Raw genomic sequence first — 16,644 nt, 5'->3', positions numbered from 1 at the left:
CTTTACTATTCTTTAAATGTTCAAAGAATATTAAAAATTTTCACCAAACGTAGCAAAATCAGGCAGTGTAATTGTTCCAGCAACTTAGCAAGCTTCGATTAAGAGTGAAGAGTTCTTTTAAGAGTTTGGTTGCAAGGATGGGTTTATGAAGTTTGAGAAGGGGCAACTTTGAGTATTTAGTTATATATATATATATATATATATATATATATATATATATATATATATATATATATATATATATATATAAAAGAAGAGAGATTTCCGTATTTAGTTATGGTTTAACCCAAGGTCAAAATTTTTAAATTCAAAATACATTTTGGGTGAGTGCCAATTCGAAATTGATTATAATTAATGGGCAGACATTACTGAAAAGTGCGGGATTTTGATATTTTGAATATTTATAACTATACAGTGAAAATAAAAAATCTACATTGGGCCTATCCGTTATTATCATTTTAGGGGCAATTACTTGGTTATTGGGTGACAAGCGTGAGGATGTGGGCTCCAAAATGAAAATGGTCAATTTATGGCCAGAAAACCAAATTCTAGGTCCACAATCCACATCCACTCCACCCCTCGTAATCAAGAATAAACACGTCAGTTGTTGATCCAATCTGGACCTCCAAAGACCCCAAATAGCTGTGGTATCACATAGTCCCATGGTACACACAGTCATACACCACCCGTCTCCTCAAATCAGTACATGCAGAGCTTGGTCTGAATGTCTGATCAACAAAAACTGTACAAGGAACACCGACTCTCTTACAATATGTACAAGCAGAGGCAGAAAATTAGAGCAGGCAGGATACATACTATAAACCCTACAAAATCCGTCCGAATGGTTTTGTTTTAGAAACCACCATTTGAATATCTGTTTCTACAGATGCCCTCTCGTTCCAACTTTGGAGCCCGGCTCAAATCGGAGACGCAGAGCTGAGCCCGAACCTGTCAGATAGCTTTGTTCGCATCAATGGTGAGAGCAGCTCCACCTGATGGATGAATTGAACATCATGAACCAATGGGTTGCCGGTTCTAGTCGGAGGAGATCCACAGTAACACGATAGAGAGCATCCGGTGCACGTGGATTCTTGTCCATCGTTATTCTGCATCGAAATTAACTTCTTTTGCTATAAAAGTAAAACCATACAACCTTCATTTGATGGAAATTAACAGCCTCTGCATCCCAACTCTCACCTTGGAAGCAATCATGTTGAGAAATTCGCTTCTCCCTTCACCATTGGATTGGCTAATTTCACACAACAAAATCAAATTAATTAATTAACTAAATTGCTTTTAGTTTCCTTTTTGTTTTTTCTTGGACGAAAAACGACAAAATCTTTTAATTTTACAGAGACCATCTATCGAATACTAGTCGTGGGTGGTTGCTGAATTTGAAACCCACATCTCCAGCTAAAAAAGAAAGATTATTAAATTGAGGGAGGGACCTCCTTACCTGTGTTTATGACATATAGGAGGCTTGAGAAGCTCCGGCACAGCATCTCCCAGCCTTCGAGGCTTAGGACAGAGCGGTTGTTCTCCAGTTACAAGCTTTAGCTTCTTGTTATCGGAGCTCGAATCAACGAGGTTGCTTTTCACTGCGAAACGTTGCATTTTCATCTGTTATTATGTCCTTTCCATCACAATTAATTGTTGATCTCTGAGTAATTTGATCCCTCTTATTTATATTTCCAAATTCAAGTGGTGAGAAGTGAAACTAAATTGTCTTAGAAAAAAAAAACCAGCCACATAATTGAAGAAGAAACAGGAAAAGGAACCCAAAAAATGGTAAGTTAGCAACTAGTGATGGAGCATTGAATCTTAGGCTCCGGTTGAGTAGGGGAGAAGAAGTAATTGTGTGGGTGAGCTTGGACATCGGCTGGGGTGGGACTTGGGATCTGAATATCCCTCAATGCTCTACTATTAACTCTCTTACCTTCCCTACAAATCATTTGGTCCACTTAAGTACCTCTATTTTATCAACTTATTTTCCCCCCTTCAATTTAATTTCACTCCGGCCTTATAGGGTAGAAGTTTGATAAACCAGAACAGAACGTGGTTTGAACTATATAAACTCAGTCGGGCCAAGTTAAAGAAGATGATTTGGTATTGAGTAGCGATGCTAATGGCTGGACCAGGACAAAGCCCGAGGCCCCGAGCCAAGTTTTGACGGGGGTGCAAATGCAACAGCACTCTGAGGCATGAGCTGCTCTCTATTGGTAATGGGCCTGGCCATTGCTGACCTGGCTGGGCATCGGGCTTAGGCTACTGAGACATTCAATCTATGACAACATCAAAACTAAAATCTACCTTTGTTTATCAATTGACAACTTGTTTTCATTTTCCAAATCACAAACTACCATCCAGTGCCATGCCCATGTGGCATAAAAAAGGTCAAAACCGTTCGAACGGTTGATCACCCGGTTCAGCGGTTTGCTGATCAAGATCAATGTTTTTTTTTTGAGAAAATCCAGTTTTAAAGAGAAATGTGACCGGATCCCAGTATTTCCGGTCTGACTGTCCGGTCCAGTCCGGTTTTGAAAACCATGTGCTGCAGGTATGATTGACGTCCAGGCTTGGATGAAAATGTATTTGTAGACCCATTGGGCCAAACAGGCAATATGTGAGAGATGTTGGATTTAATCCTCCATGGTCCAGAACCACAAACTTTACACAGTCTGAATTTGTCTGTTTTCGCCCAGCCTGAGAGGCTCCATTTGATGTGAATGTCCCTCACTTTCACCATGAATTGATGCCAAACGGCCGAAGACCGTAAACCTGACTTTATGCTAGCTTGACTAATTGTGAGTCATGCACATATGACAATTTAAAGTTTTGTGTTAGGGGTAATATGGGCTTGGTTTGGGCCTCTGTGTGCCCATATCTGACATGTACATTCATGGGGCATAGGCACATTGATTTTTCAGTCATACATGGTTTTGTCTAGGAGCGTATCCTAGTAAAAACATATAAAAATAGCTTACATTCCATTTTATTATATATATATATATATATATATATATATATATATATAAGTTGTCAAGGTTGCTGGTTGCATTTTTGGATAAGCTCCACGATTTGTGCTTAAAACGTACTTCTCAATGTATATGTACCATATATGTGTTGAGTTGGTTTGTTAATGTCTAGTCCAATAAATCTTTATTCTTAAGGGTGTCATTATTTGTTTGTTTTAGTCTTACCATGTTTCTAGGAGTTGTTAGACATGGGTTGCTTAATTCTTGTTCAGTTCGTTATGTAAGGCTATTTGAATAGCCAATGTTGTTCTCAGTTTGAAGACGATAATTTATATTTTCCTCAATATCTGTCTCTTCTCTTTCTTAGTTCTTAACATTTGGTATCAGAGCTCCAAGGGGCCTGATTAAAGTTTGAAGCAACAGTCTTCAAAAGCATGATGACAAAAAGTTCATTTGTGCAACCAGCAATCCCGCAATTCGATGGACATTATGATCATTGGGCAATGCTCATGGAGAACTTCTTGTGTTCAAAGGAATATTGGGGCTTAATAGAGAATGGAATTCCTGCAGCAACAGAAGGTGTTATTCTCACAGATGCACAGAGAAGGAACATTGAAGATCAGAAGCTGAAAGATTTGAAGGCGAAAAACTATCTATTTCAAGCATTAGATCATTCAATCCTGGAAACGATCCTTAACAAGGATACAACAAAGAACAAATGGGAGTTCACGAAACAAAATGATGGAGGGTGATTTGGCCCGACCTTGTAGTTCAGGTACACATGGGCGTGACCCTACTCAAACAATGACTCAGCATGACAGCGCAACGGACGTGAGCATAACTTGGAGGGGAAATCCCGCCGAGTTCGACACGACAACTCGGCAGGCAAACCACTCGCCGAAAGCTGCCTTGCCCGCACCTCCTCCCCGGGGTTAAGGCACTTCAGGGGGTCCCGAGTTCGGGGCACCCTGACCCCTTTTGAGGCCCAAGCTCCTCCCAATGAACCCCGGGCCACTCCCAAGCAAGAACACACCAATTCTTCTCTAGACGCCTCGAGGTACAAAGACCTCGGGTCGGCTAGCTCGGCATAACCGGCTACAGGCAGCCCGTCACTTAAAGGACAGCCCAGTTCAGGGTAATTTGCAGGGGAACAGTTCGGTATACCATAGGGGGGCTTCTTGCCCAATCGTCGTACCCGACAAACCTATGGACAGCAGGCATGTCCCCCTCATCGCGCCTGTCGCCCTTAGAAAGGCGTTCCACATGTGACAGGCACGTACCTTGCACGACGGCCCCATGTGTGCCACCTCAGCCCTGCCTGTAACGGCTGTGGTAGACTGACAGTGGCGGCTATACCTGCCCTGTCAGAGGTCAGAGGGCCTGAAGTGACGGAATTCAGTTATAAGGGGCTTATTCTCAAGGAACAAGGTATCTTCGAATCACCTGCGTAACCTGCACTCTTAGCCTTCGTTCTCCTTTCGCTTCTTGCACTCAATACTAACTTAAGCATCAGAGCGTTCCCGCCGGGAAACCCCCCGGGAGTTCTTCCTCTTACCCCTCGTCTCAAGTACCTCTCAGGAGCCACGCGAGTGCCAGTTAGGAGTGACAAGATTGCGCTACATCATTGGCGCCGTCTATGGGAAACACTTCAAAAAGCCTTTCTCTCTAAATTTCTGAGTTCTTTTCTTCCTCGAAACAATCCAATGCTCATGGCTTCCTCCAGCAACGTCAGACAAAGCACGGAGATGAATAACTCTAGGGAACAACCCCAACTTCCTACTGTCTGCATCGGATAGTTCACCGTCCCCCTTTCAGCGGACGAGATCCCTAGTTTGAACATGCTTCTTGCGGGGGCACCCGTCGTTGCTCTGCTCCCTACCACAGTCGGAACAACCTTCATTGAACCCTCGATTGTGCCCCCAGCGACCAGCCTGAACCAGCTGGAAGATTTGGTGCAGTGCATGCGGACCATGCAAGCTCAAATGCAACCGTTTCAACATTTTCAAATCTATCAAAAGCACGTGCTACACCAGGTCTCCTAGTACCAGTATCAGCAGCAATTCCCTCAACTGCCCCAACCTCAGCATCAGTAGTCGCAGCTCCCCCCTTGGCACCCAGCCCCACAGCAAGCTAGGTCTCGCCGCCAGGAGCATTACCTTTCTCACCAAGGCCCCCCAGAACCCTCATAGGAGCCAGGCCTCCTCCCGCAGCAAACGCAGAAGAACAGCCACTCCGGCCTCGCCGCGGGTAGTCAGGTCGGGAGGACCCCAACTCACCAGGAGCCCATCTCCTTAGTCCTCGAAGCCTGATACCTCGTTCCTAGAGAACCGATTCGAGATCCTGCCTGCAAACTCCAAGCAGGATCCCTCTATCCGCAGTCGGCACCAGCTACTTGAGCTACTTCCGGCACACACCATCCCTGACAGCACGGAAGTGAGCAGCACCAACACCAAGCCTGCCAAGAAGCAGAGATGCCGCCACCGAGCTCGCCATCTGCCACCCGCGATTTGCCCGAGCTCATAGGCAAAGAAGAGATAAGTTCGGGGGAAGCCAAGGCACCCCTCCTTTTAGTCCAGTCTCCCCTATCTCCCAAGCTCCTGGCAGTCCCAATGCCTAAAAACTTCAAGCTCCCCCCTCTTGACAAGTATGACGGGTCGTTTGACTCAAATGATCACGTAGATGCCTTTCAGTTACAAATGCACCTGGTGCGAGCTAGTGAGTCGTGCATGTGTGTGGCCTTCTCCACTACTTTTAGGGGAGCAGCCCGTATGTGGTACCGGAACTTGGCACCTGGGTCGATAAGAAGTTGGGCGCAGTTCGCACAAACCTTCATGTCCCACTTCGTTACTAGCAAGCGGTGTCTGCGAACTGAAGAAAGTCTCCTTAGCATAGTATAGAGAGAGGGAGAATCCATCCGAAGCTATATCAAGTGGTTCAACAATGCCTGTATGCAGATACCGCGCCTGGACCCCGCCGTACGCCTTGCATCAGCTAAGAAGGGTGTGGCGCACAAAGAGTTTAAATGGCACATGGTCGTCAACCAACCGGCGACCATAACCGAGTTCCTAAAGCTTGCAGGCAGGTTCATAGCCACCGAAGAGGAGATCAACCAAAAGGGCGAGGGCACGCCCGAAAAAAGAAAAAAGGGAAGGAGAGCTTTCCAGTCAAGGGGACAACCGAAAGAAAAAGGACACAGCTCGGGGGGCAAAGCTGGGTAAGTTTTTCCGACCTCCTGTAGCGGACCAAGCTGATTACACCCCACTGAACGCGAAACAGGCTAAAATCCTGATGGCGATCAAGAATGCCCCGTATGTGAAGTGGCCACCCCATCTGAGAGATCATTCCAATGAAAGAAATAAGAATTTGTATTGCAGTTTCCACAAAGACCACGGTCACAGTACCGAGAGTTATAAAATCCTCCGCGACGAAATAGAGAAGCTCATCCGTCATGGATATCTAAGAAACTTTGTACAAAATAATAATAATAGTAATAAAATAGGTCAGCAAGGGGAGCACGGTAAGGATGCCCCCGAGTCCAGCAGCAGGCCGGGCGAGCAACCGCAGAGGCAGCCTCCGGAGGAGAGGCCAGTTCGGGGAACCGTCCACATGATAGTGGGAGGATCGATCGTTGCGGGTTGCACTTCAGTGGCAGCTCAGACGTCGGTTCGTGAGGCCACCCGGGAGGAGCAGAACCCCCCAAAGCGGCCGAGAACAGAAGAACCAATTTTCTTCACAGAAGATGATGTGCGAGGGGTCCACTACCCCACGATGACGCGCTCGTAATAAAGCTAAGAATCAATGACTTCGAGGTCAGGTAGCTCAACCGACATCCTCTTCAAAGCTGCGTTTGACCACCTCCAGTTGTAGAGAGGCGACCTGAAGCCTGCAGACACTCCTTTAGTAAGCTTTAGCGGATAGTACCCGTGGAAGTTGGCATGTGGCCCTGTGTGGTTAGATTCAAGCATGACTTCCTGGTGGTCGCGACCCCCTCCCCCTACAATGCCATAATAGGTCGGCCAATCACCCATGTCCTACGGACAGTGGTCTCCACTTACCATTTGGCTATGAAGTTTCCAGCAGACTTCGGTGTGGGGGTAGTATGGGGTGACCAACTCGAATCCCGTAAGTGCTACGTCACCGTCCTGAAGGGAAAAACCAAGGTAGCCAATGACCTCGAGCTGGAGCAGCCTATGGAGCAAGACGAAGAACGAGCCACACCAACAGAAGAAATAGTCGCGGTTCCGACCTCAACAGCGGACCCAGCTCGAACGCTTCAGATCGGTGCTTCCGTCCAGGAACCCCTACGATCAAAACTGGTCATTTTCTTACTTCAAAATTTAGATATTTTTGCACGGTACGAGGCAGAGATGCCCGATATAGACCCCAAACTCATAACTCACAAGCTGAACACTGATCCTGTAGTTAGGCCTGTTAGACAGAAGAAACGCAACCTAGCCCTGGAGCGGTGGAAAGCTGTCGACGAGGAGGTCGAAAAGCTCTTTGCAGCGGACTTCATAAGAGAAGTCCACTACCCGAGCTGGGTAGCCAACCCCGTTCTGGTAAAGAAGACCAACGGCAAGGGGCACATGTGCGTCGACTACACCGACCTGAACTAGGCTTGCCGAAAAGACTGCTTCCCGCTCCCCAAAATTGACCACTTGGTGGACGTGACCTCAAGGCACGAGTTGTAAGTTTCTTGGATGCTTATTCGGGCTATAACCAAATCAAGATGGACCCAGCGGACGAAGAAAAGACTGCCTTCATCACGGAGTTCGGCCTATAGTGTTACAAGGTTATGCCCTTCGGGTTGAAAAATGCAGGGGCAACCTTTCAAAGGTTTGTAAATAAATTGTTTGCGCCGTTAATCGGCAGAAAGTAGAATGCTATGTAGACGACATGGTCGTCAAAACTCAATTCTCACATGAACTAATACAAGATCTGCATTCTACTTTTGAAATTATGCGTAAGTTTAATATGAGACTGAACCCAAACAAGTGTATGTTTGGTCTGACCTCGGGCAAGTTCTTAGGATACATCGTTAACCGACGCGGCATCAAAGCCAACCTGGATAAAATTAAGGCCTTTTTAGACATGAGACCTCCCCGGAAGTTGAAGGAGGTTCAGAGGTTGAATGGCCGCATAGCCACCCTAAGCCGCTTCATGTCTAAATCGGTGGACCGCTGTCTACCATTCTTTAAGGCAATTAAGAGCAGAGGGTTCGAATGGACCCAAGATTGCCAGCTCGCGTTCGACGAGCTCAAGAAATACCTTGTTATTGTGCCGACCTTAACTTGGCCTGAGGAGGGCGATGTCTTAGAACTGTACCTCTCGGCGAGCGACGAAGTGGTCAGTTCGATACTAATAAAGGAAGTAGATCGGGTCCAACAACCCATCTATTATGTTAGTAAAGTATTGCAGGGAGCAGAAACGAGATACCCAGAGATGGAAAAGCTAGCATACGCACTGATAATCGCAACTCGGAAGCTCCGCCCGTACTTTCAAGCTCATACTGTTATCATTCTCACCGACAAACCTCTGAGGCAAGTATTGCTTACGCCCGAGGTCTCTAGTCGGTTGATGAAGTGGGCCGTTGAGCTCAGCGAGTACGACCTCCAGTACAAGCCACGAACTGCCATTAAAGCCCAAGCTTTAGCAGATTTTATAGTCGAATGTACATTCAGCTCCGAAGTTCCCAAGCCGGTTGAGCACGAGGCTCCCATCTCGGATGAGGAGCCCTGGATCCTTCACGTAGATGGCTCATCGAACCAACAGGGCAGCGGAGCCGGAATAGTTCTACACGGTCCAAGCGGCACAAAACTGGAATACGCGCTACGCTTCGAGTTCGCAGCGTCTAACAATGAAGCAGAGTACGAGATGTTGATAGCTGGACTAGCCCTAGCCAGAGAAGTAAAAGCAAAGCACATTGTTATCTGCAACGACTCCCAGCTTGTGGTTAACCAGGTCACCGGCGAGTATGAAGCTCACAAGCCAACCACGATTGCCTATTTGACCAAGGTTAGAGAGGCTATGCTCGACTTCCAGTCACACTTCATCAGACAGATCCCTAGGTCGGAGAACGCTGAGGGCAACGCCCTATCCAAGTTAGCCAACACTAATGACATCACCATGAGAACCATGTACATAGAGGACCTGTCTCAGCCTAGAATTCTCAGGGGGACAGAGGAGGTCGCTCCCGTCGTTCAAGCAGAGCCGAGCTGGATCGAACCGCTCTCGAGCTTCTTGCTACACGAGACCCTCCCTGCAGATCGCAATGCAGCCAGAAGGGTGCAGCGCTAGGCAGCCAAATACGTTATGGTAGACAAGCGGGTGTACAGAAGATCCTACATGCTCCCCTAACTGCGTTGCTTGCGGCCTGTCGAAGCCAAACTCGTACTCCGCGACACTCATGAGGGGTTGTGCGGCGGGCACTTGGGGGGCAGAGCTCTCGCCCAGAAAGCGCTTCGATAAGGGTATTATTGGCCAACAATGAAGGCAGATGCCATCCAACTCGTTAGAAAATGTGACAAATGCCAGAGACAAGCCAATATTCACCACCAACCCGCTGTCGACCTCAAGTATCTCACCAGTCTGTGGCCCTTTGCACAATGGGGGATCGATCTACTCGGGCCATTCCCGCCAGCGACGGGTGGAAGGAAGTTCTTAGTAGTGGTAGTGGACTATTTCACCAAGTTGGCAGAAGTTGAACCCCTCGCGACAATCACAACCTGAAATGTTCAAAACTTCTTTTGGAAGAACATTGTGTGCCGCTTCGGATTACCTCGGGTATGGATTTCCGACAATAGCAAACAGTTCGAAGACATCAAATTCCAAGACTTGTGCCAAGACATGGGAATCCGACAGAACTTTACTTCAGTCGCACACCCTCAGGCAAACGGTCAGGCAGGAGTAACGAACAGAGCCATCCTCCGTGGATTAACGGCACGGTTGGACCGAGCTAAAGGATTGTGGGCAGACGAACTACCCAGTGTTCTATGGGCATACTGGACCACGGAGAAGACCGCTACGGGAGAAACACCCTTCAATCTCACCTACGGCACCGAAGCAGTAATCCCTACAGAGATCGAAGTGCCTACGCTACGACTAGAAGCATACAATGATCAAACGAACGAAGATGAGCTACGCACCAACCTCGATCTACTCAATGAAGTAAGGGACCTCGCGTACATCAGGACCGCAGCCTACCAACAGAGAGTAGTTCGGTACTATAAAGCCAAGGTTAAGAGGCAGAACCTCCGTGCCGTTGACCTGGTCCTTCATAAAGTTATGGTACCCGAGCCCGGCGCTAGCAAGCTCGAGTCCAACTGGGAAGGTCCCTAACAAGTGAAGCGAGTGCTCGGGGAATGAACGTACGAGCTCGAGACCCTCGAAGGAAAACAAGTACCTCGGGCATGGAATATTGTCAACTTAAGACAATACTATCTGTAGCAATCGAGTAGGCCACGATTCGCTCCCAAAGCCCAAGGTCTAAAATGCCGAGCTAACATGACATCGACACAATAAGACCCGGTCGCCTTTGAGGCACGGGCAAACCTCAAAAATAGACTATAAGTCACCCCCAGAGCCTAAGGGCAAGGAACGCCGAGCTGACATGACCTCGGCACAACATGACCTAGCCACCTCTATGGCATGGGCAGACTCCGAGAGTGGGCCATGATCCACTCCTCCAGCCTAAGGGCTAGAACGCCAAGATAAAGAAAAGACCTCAGCAGCATACAATATCTAGTTCTCATCGGCATAGACTAAATGCTTGCAAAACCTAAGGCACAGGCATTTCGGTTAGGAACCCTGTGACGAATAGCCTGTCCTGGCATGCGGCAAGTTAAACCCGTAAGAGACAACCAAATGCCAACTTAACCCGGGTGCAGACAGGTCGGGCATGTACCCTACTATGTCACTCACCTCGGTGTAAACAAGGCTACCCCTACTAAGTATCGGAATACAGTTCGGGACCACGATGGTTGAGGAACCCACACTTCGGGTAATCAGCCTAGTAGCCTAACAATTCAGAGTAAGACAACCGCTACGGCAAGTAAAAAAAAAAGTTACGCAAGTATTTGATGAAAAATGTTCTTCATTATATAGGCTCCATTACACTACATAAATACATTCAATACAAAAGAGAGGGAAATCAAGCTCGCAGGCCCAGAATACAATGAGCGCTTGACTACTTGGGAGGCTCATCGGCCTTACTCGGGGTTTCATCGGGGGTTTTCTCAGAAGAATCAGTCAGATCGGTGGCGTCAGCCTCCCCGTTGCCGCCGTCGTCTTCAGAGTCTGGGTCATCTACGGCCTAGCGTGCCATGCTATCTGTGATGTTGAAAGAAGTAAAAGCACTTATATCCAGATCGGGGTAGTTATGACTTATCCACCATCGGCCAAGCTTGAACCCCCTGCGGTAGGCCTTTGACATTACGTTGTCGAACCTCAAGGACTTGACGTAGTCAACGACGGACTGAACCCTGGTCTATTCCAGAGCATCGTGAAAGATTTCCATCTTCTACTTGACGTCGGCCTTGAGAGACTCCACCTCGTGCTCTAAGGCCTCCTTGGTTCCCTTGAGGGCCTGCATCTCGAGCTGCGAAGCCTTCTGGGCCATTTTGAGACTTTCCACCTCGAGCTTTAGGGCTTCCTGACCAACTCGGAGCCCGTTCACCTCTGCCTTCAGCCTGTCTCGTTCCCGGGCCAACTCCTCCCTCTCTAGTGCCAGGGTGTCATTCAGATCTTTCTCGGCGGCGGCAACACTCTACAATTGATGGAACTTGTCCTATGTTGCCTTCAGCTTGGCATGGGCCACGCGGGATGACTCTTCAGCAACAAAAGCGCACCTCAGGTGTTTATCAGATTGGAAAGTTAAGGCGTGCACAACAGTGTTCACCTAACAGAAGGAAACTAGTCAGCCAAAAAAGAAAAACGAACTTACCACCATGATGTGGGTTGCCGTGCGGCCTCCGAGCTGACCCGAGGAGAGTTCGGCCCAGCTCATGACTTCTGCATTGATGACACCCCTCTTGCTTCGGTTAAGGCTGACCTCGGGATCCAAGATGGACTCCTCTTCGGTCCCCGAGCTAGACACCGCCGCATCTATAGTATGCAGAGCCGACCCCTCTGTAGCCTCGGCAGCCGCCCTAGCTGAGCTCGGAGCCTCAGCAGTAACCCCTGTTGGCTCGTTCTCCAACCCCCTCGCAGCCTTAGGTCTTTGGGGTGGAAAGTCATCCTCCATATCTATTACCGGAGGGACACTATTGAGTCTGGTCTCAGGGGTAGGAGCCCGGGAATGATCGGGTTCGGGGGAGGGAGCCCTCGGTGACTCCACACGAGCCGTTTTGGTGACCTTCTTTGTGGTCTGCTTCTTCCTCCTCTTCATTTGGTTAAGGAGCCGGGTGGTCGTGATTCTCTTTTCTTCATCCATGGGGCCTACAACAAGGTTGGCGTCAGTAAATCCAAAAGCGACAAGAAGATAAAAACAAAGAGCCAAAAGACAGAAATAGACCTACCTGAGCTCAAACCGGCCTGAGCAAGCTTCTCTTTGGTGATGTATTCCCGACGATCGAGCTCAGCCTGAGCCCACGAGTGGAAGGCCTCCCACGTTTGCTGGTTGAGGGCGATGCTGGTCGCCTGGGTAGCCACCCTCCAGTTGGTAAGGAAGGGCCATCTTGTGCTGGCCCGGACCACAAAGTAGTCCCGCTTCCAAGCCGGGACCTTGCTCGGGAACTTATGCAGTAACTTAAAACTTGGGCAAGAAGATAAGTAGTAGACCTGCCCGTGCTCAGGGGGACTGCTAGATGCACTCTTTTTTATCAGCAGTATGGAGCAGAGTATGTCCACACCCAAAGAGAACCGCTTTTCATGGAAAAGAGAAATGGTCCCCACTAAATTCGGAATGGAGTTGGGGTGGAGCTGATCCAGCGTGATATTGAAACGCCTTAACACCTCAGGGATAAGGGGGTGAAGAGGGAGACGAAGCCCGCCGACGAGCTGCTCCCTGAAAATCACGACCTCATTCGGACCATGTTCCCAGGGGAAGTTACCGGTGGGAAGGTTGTAGCTGTACTCGGAAGGAAGGTTGAACTGCTGGATGAGGTATCGAAGCCTCTCCAGTGTCAGAGTAGAGGGACCGAACTGGTCTGGCACCCGACCTCGATGGGAGGTGAATGCCAACTTACCCGAAGCTGCCCGTGCTTCGCGGGCAGGTCGGGCCGGGGAAGGGTCACCATAACCCGAAGCTCGGGAGGACTCACCAAAGAAACGCAACTGGACTGGAAGAAAAAAATGAAATGGAGGACCCGAACTAAGAGACCCCTGGCGCGAGCTCAAACGCTAACAATGACAACTTTGTGGCGAAGAAAATGGCCAAGGTACTCCCTATTTATATCTGCAATCGTGGGTTCTTCAAGGTGAAAACGATTTAGCGCATTTTTTACGTCCGCGAAGTCCAAGTCGCGTGAAGTCCGCACGTAATCTAGACGCCACTCGATTCTCTTTTCGGTCGAGCCAGGCATTAGACCAGTACAGCTAGACGGAACGTGCGAGCAGCTTAAACACCAATGCCAAATCCACCCAGCACATCATGACCTCCCTACGCTGGGTCACCGCCGCCAGCGCAAGGGGTGGGGGGCAATTGATGGAGGGTGATTTGGCTTGACCTTGTAGTTCAGGTACACGTGGGCGTGACCTACTCAAACAGTGACAGCATGACAGCGCAACGGACGTGAGAATAACTCGGAGGGGAAATCCCGCCGAGTTCATCACGGCAACTCGGCAGGCCAACCACTCGCCGAAAGCCGCCTTGCCTACACCTCCTCCCCGGGGTTAAGGCACTTTAGGGGGTCCCGAGTTCAGGGCACCCTAACCCCTTTTGAGGCTCGAGCTCCTCCCAATGGACCCGGGCCACTCCCAAGCAAGAATGCATCGATTCTTCTCCAAACGCCCCAAGGCACAAAGACCTCGGGTCGGCTAGCTCGGCATAACCGGCTACAGGCAACCCGTCACTTAAAGGACAGCACAGTTCAGAGTAATTCACAGGGGAACAGTTCGGTATACCATAGGGGGGCTTCCTGCCCAACTGCCGTACTCGACAAACCTGTGGATAGCAGGCATGTCCCCCTCGCCATGCCTGCCGCCCTTAGAAAGGCGTCCCATACCTGACAAGCACGTACCTTGCACGATGGCCCTGCGCGTGCCACCTTAGCCCTGCTTGTAACGGTTGTGGCAGACTGACAGTGGCGGTCATACCTGCCCTATCAAAGGTCAAAGGGCATGAAGTGACGGAATTCAATTATAAGGGGCTTATTCTCATGGAACAAGGTATCTTCGAATCACCTGCTTAACCTGCACTCTTAGCCTTCGTTCTCTTTTCGCTTCTTGCATTCAATACTAACTTAAGCATCGGAGCGTTCCCGCTAGGAAACCCCTCGAGAGTTCTTCCTCTTTCCTCTCATCTCAGGTACCTCTCAAGAGACACGCGAGCACCGGTTAGGAGTGATCGAATTGCGCTACATCACAAAATATCAAGGAACGACTCGAGTCAAGCATGCACAGTTGCAAGCACTTCGGAAGGAATTTGAAATTCTCCACATGAAGGCAGGAGAATCGATGAACGAGTATTTTGCTTGGACTCTTACCATAGCCAATAAGATGAAAGCAAATGATGAGAACAAAGGAGATGTTGTTGTTGAAAAGATTTTGAGATCTATGACTCCCAAATTTGATTATGTTGTATGTTCCATTGAGGAGTCTAGGGATATAGACACCTTAACCATTGATGAGTTGCAAAGCAGCTAGCTTGTGCATGGACAACGTATGAGTGCTCATGTTGAAGAAGAACATGCTTTGAAGATCACTCGCGGGGATCAATCAGGAGGAAGGGGTCGAGGCCATGGAAGTTCTAGAGGAAGAGGACGGGGAAGAGGCAGACAAAACTTCGACAAAACCAAAGTGGAATGTTACAACTATCACAAACTTAGGCATTTTCAATGGGAATGTTCAAGCAAGGAGAAGGAGGCCAATTATGCAGAAACTCAAAGAAGAGATGTTGTTGATGGCACACGTGGATATGAACAAAGCCAACAACGAAGATTTGTGGTTCCTTGACTCTGGATGCAACAATCATATGTGTGGGAAGAAAGAATACTTCTCAAATCTGAATGAGAATTTCAGATATTCAGTGAAGCTAAGCAACAACTCAAGCATGGTTGTAATGGGAAAGGGTAACGTCAAGCTGCAGGTGAATGAAACAGCACATATTATCATAGGAGTATTCTATGTACCGGAGTTGAAGAACAAACTGTTGAGCATTGGGCAATTGCAAGAAAAGGGCCTTCTATTCTGTCAACATGGAAGGTGTAAGGTGTTTCATCATGAGAGAGGCTTGATCATGGATATGAAGATGTCTGTAAATAGAATGTTTGTTCTACATGCTATATCTCAGCCTTTAAAATCTGCTTGTTTCAACACAATCATTGAGGATTTGGTGCAGCTTTGGCATTGTAGATATGGACACTTGAGTTTTATGGGATTAAAAACTCTTCGGCAAAAGAAAATGGTAAATGATTTACCTCAACTTAAGTCTCCTTCAAGGCTATGCAAGGATTGTTTGACAGGAAAGCAACAAAGAGATTCATTTCCAAAGAAGAGCACCTGGAGAGCTTCACAAATTCTCTAGTTAGTACATGCTGATATTTGTGGATCGATCAAGCCCATCTCCAACAGCAAGAAAAGGTATTTACTCACCTTTACATATGATTTTAATAGAAAAACATGGGTTTTCTTTTTGATCGAGGAGGAGAGTTTACGTCACAAGAATTCAATAACTTTTGTGATGTAAATAGTATACAAAGACAGTTGACAGCCGCATACATGCCGCAACAAAATGGAGTCGCGGAACAAAAGAACAAAACCATTATGAATATGGTACGTAATATGCTTTCAGAAAAGAAAATTCCCAAAACCTTCTTCCCCGAAGCAGCCATTTGGACGGTGCATATCTTGAATCAAAGTCCAACATTCGCCGTAAGAAATAAGACTCCAGAAGAATCTTGGAGTGGAATCAAACATTCAGTTGCGTATTTCAGAGTTTTTGGCTGTATCTCTCATGTTCATGTACATGATAGTAAAAGAACAAAATTAGATGATAAAAGCTTGAGTTGTGTTTTGCTGGGAGTTAGTGAGGAATCAAATGCTTACCGACTTTATGATCCTACTTCCCAAAGGTTCATAATAAGTAGGGATATTGTGTTCAAAGAAGACAAGAGCTGGGATTGGGACAAGAAGTATGAAGAAGCAATTGGGTGCGATTTGGAATGGGGTGATCGAGAGGAGGCGGCGGCTATTTTTTATGACAATGAAGAGAGAAGTGAGTATGATATTGATGCTAATGTAGAAGAAGAGGAGAATCTTTTCCTTGATTCTTTGGTCGAAAGTTCACCTAGCTCGAATGAAGGAAAGAATAGGAGACCACCAGTTTGGATGCGAGACTATGAAACAGGAGAAGGACTCTCTGAAGAAGACAATGAAACTCAACTGGCCATGTTTGTAACTGCTGATCCTATTCGCTTTGAAGATGTTGTAAAAAGCGAGAAATGGAGGAAATCCATGGATGCAGAAATGGAAGCAATAAAGAGGAATGGCACATGGGAATTAAAGGAGTTAC

At 47.7% G+C, this 16,644-nt stretch overlaps 1 long non-coding RNA gene across 1 annotated transcript; it reads right to left on the bottom strand.

The window, feature by feature from the left end:
* Positions 1-365: 365 nt before the first annotated feature.
* Positions 366-2,191, bottom strand: LOC148849892 (uncharacterized). Its single transcript, XR_016099482.1, has 3 exons — positions 1,457-2,191; positions 1,198-1,249; positions 366-1,106 (listed from the first exon to the last, which is right to left on the bottom strand). It is a non-coding gene; the product is annotated as an uncharacterized LOC148849892 (long non-coding RNA).
* Positions 2,192-16,644: the final 14,453 nt, after the last annotated feature.

The sequence above is a fragment of the Nelumbo lutea genome, chromosome 5, assembly GCF_056320005.1.
Source record: "Nelumbo lutea isolate HS-2025 chromosome 5, American lotus-T2T, whole genome shotgun sequence".
NCBI classification, from domain to species: Eukaryota; Viridiplantae; Streptophyta; class Magnoliopsida; order Proteales; family Nelumbonaceae; genus Nelumbo; species Nelumbo lutea.
The sequence above is the reverse complement of the archived record's forward strand: the minus strand, read 5'-3'. Positions and strand labels throughout refer to the sequence as shown.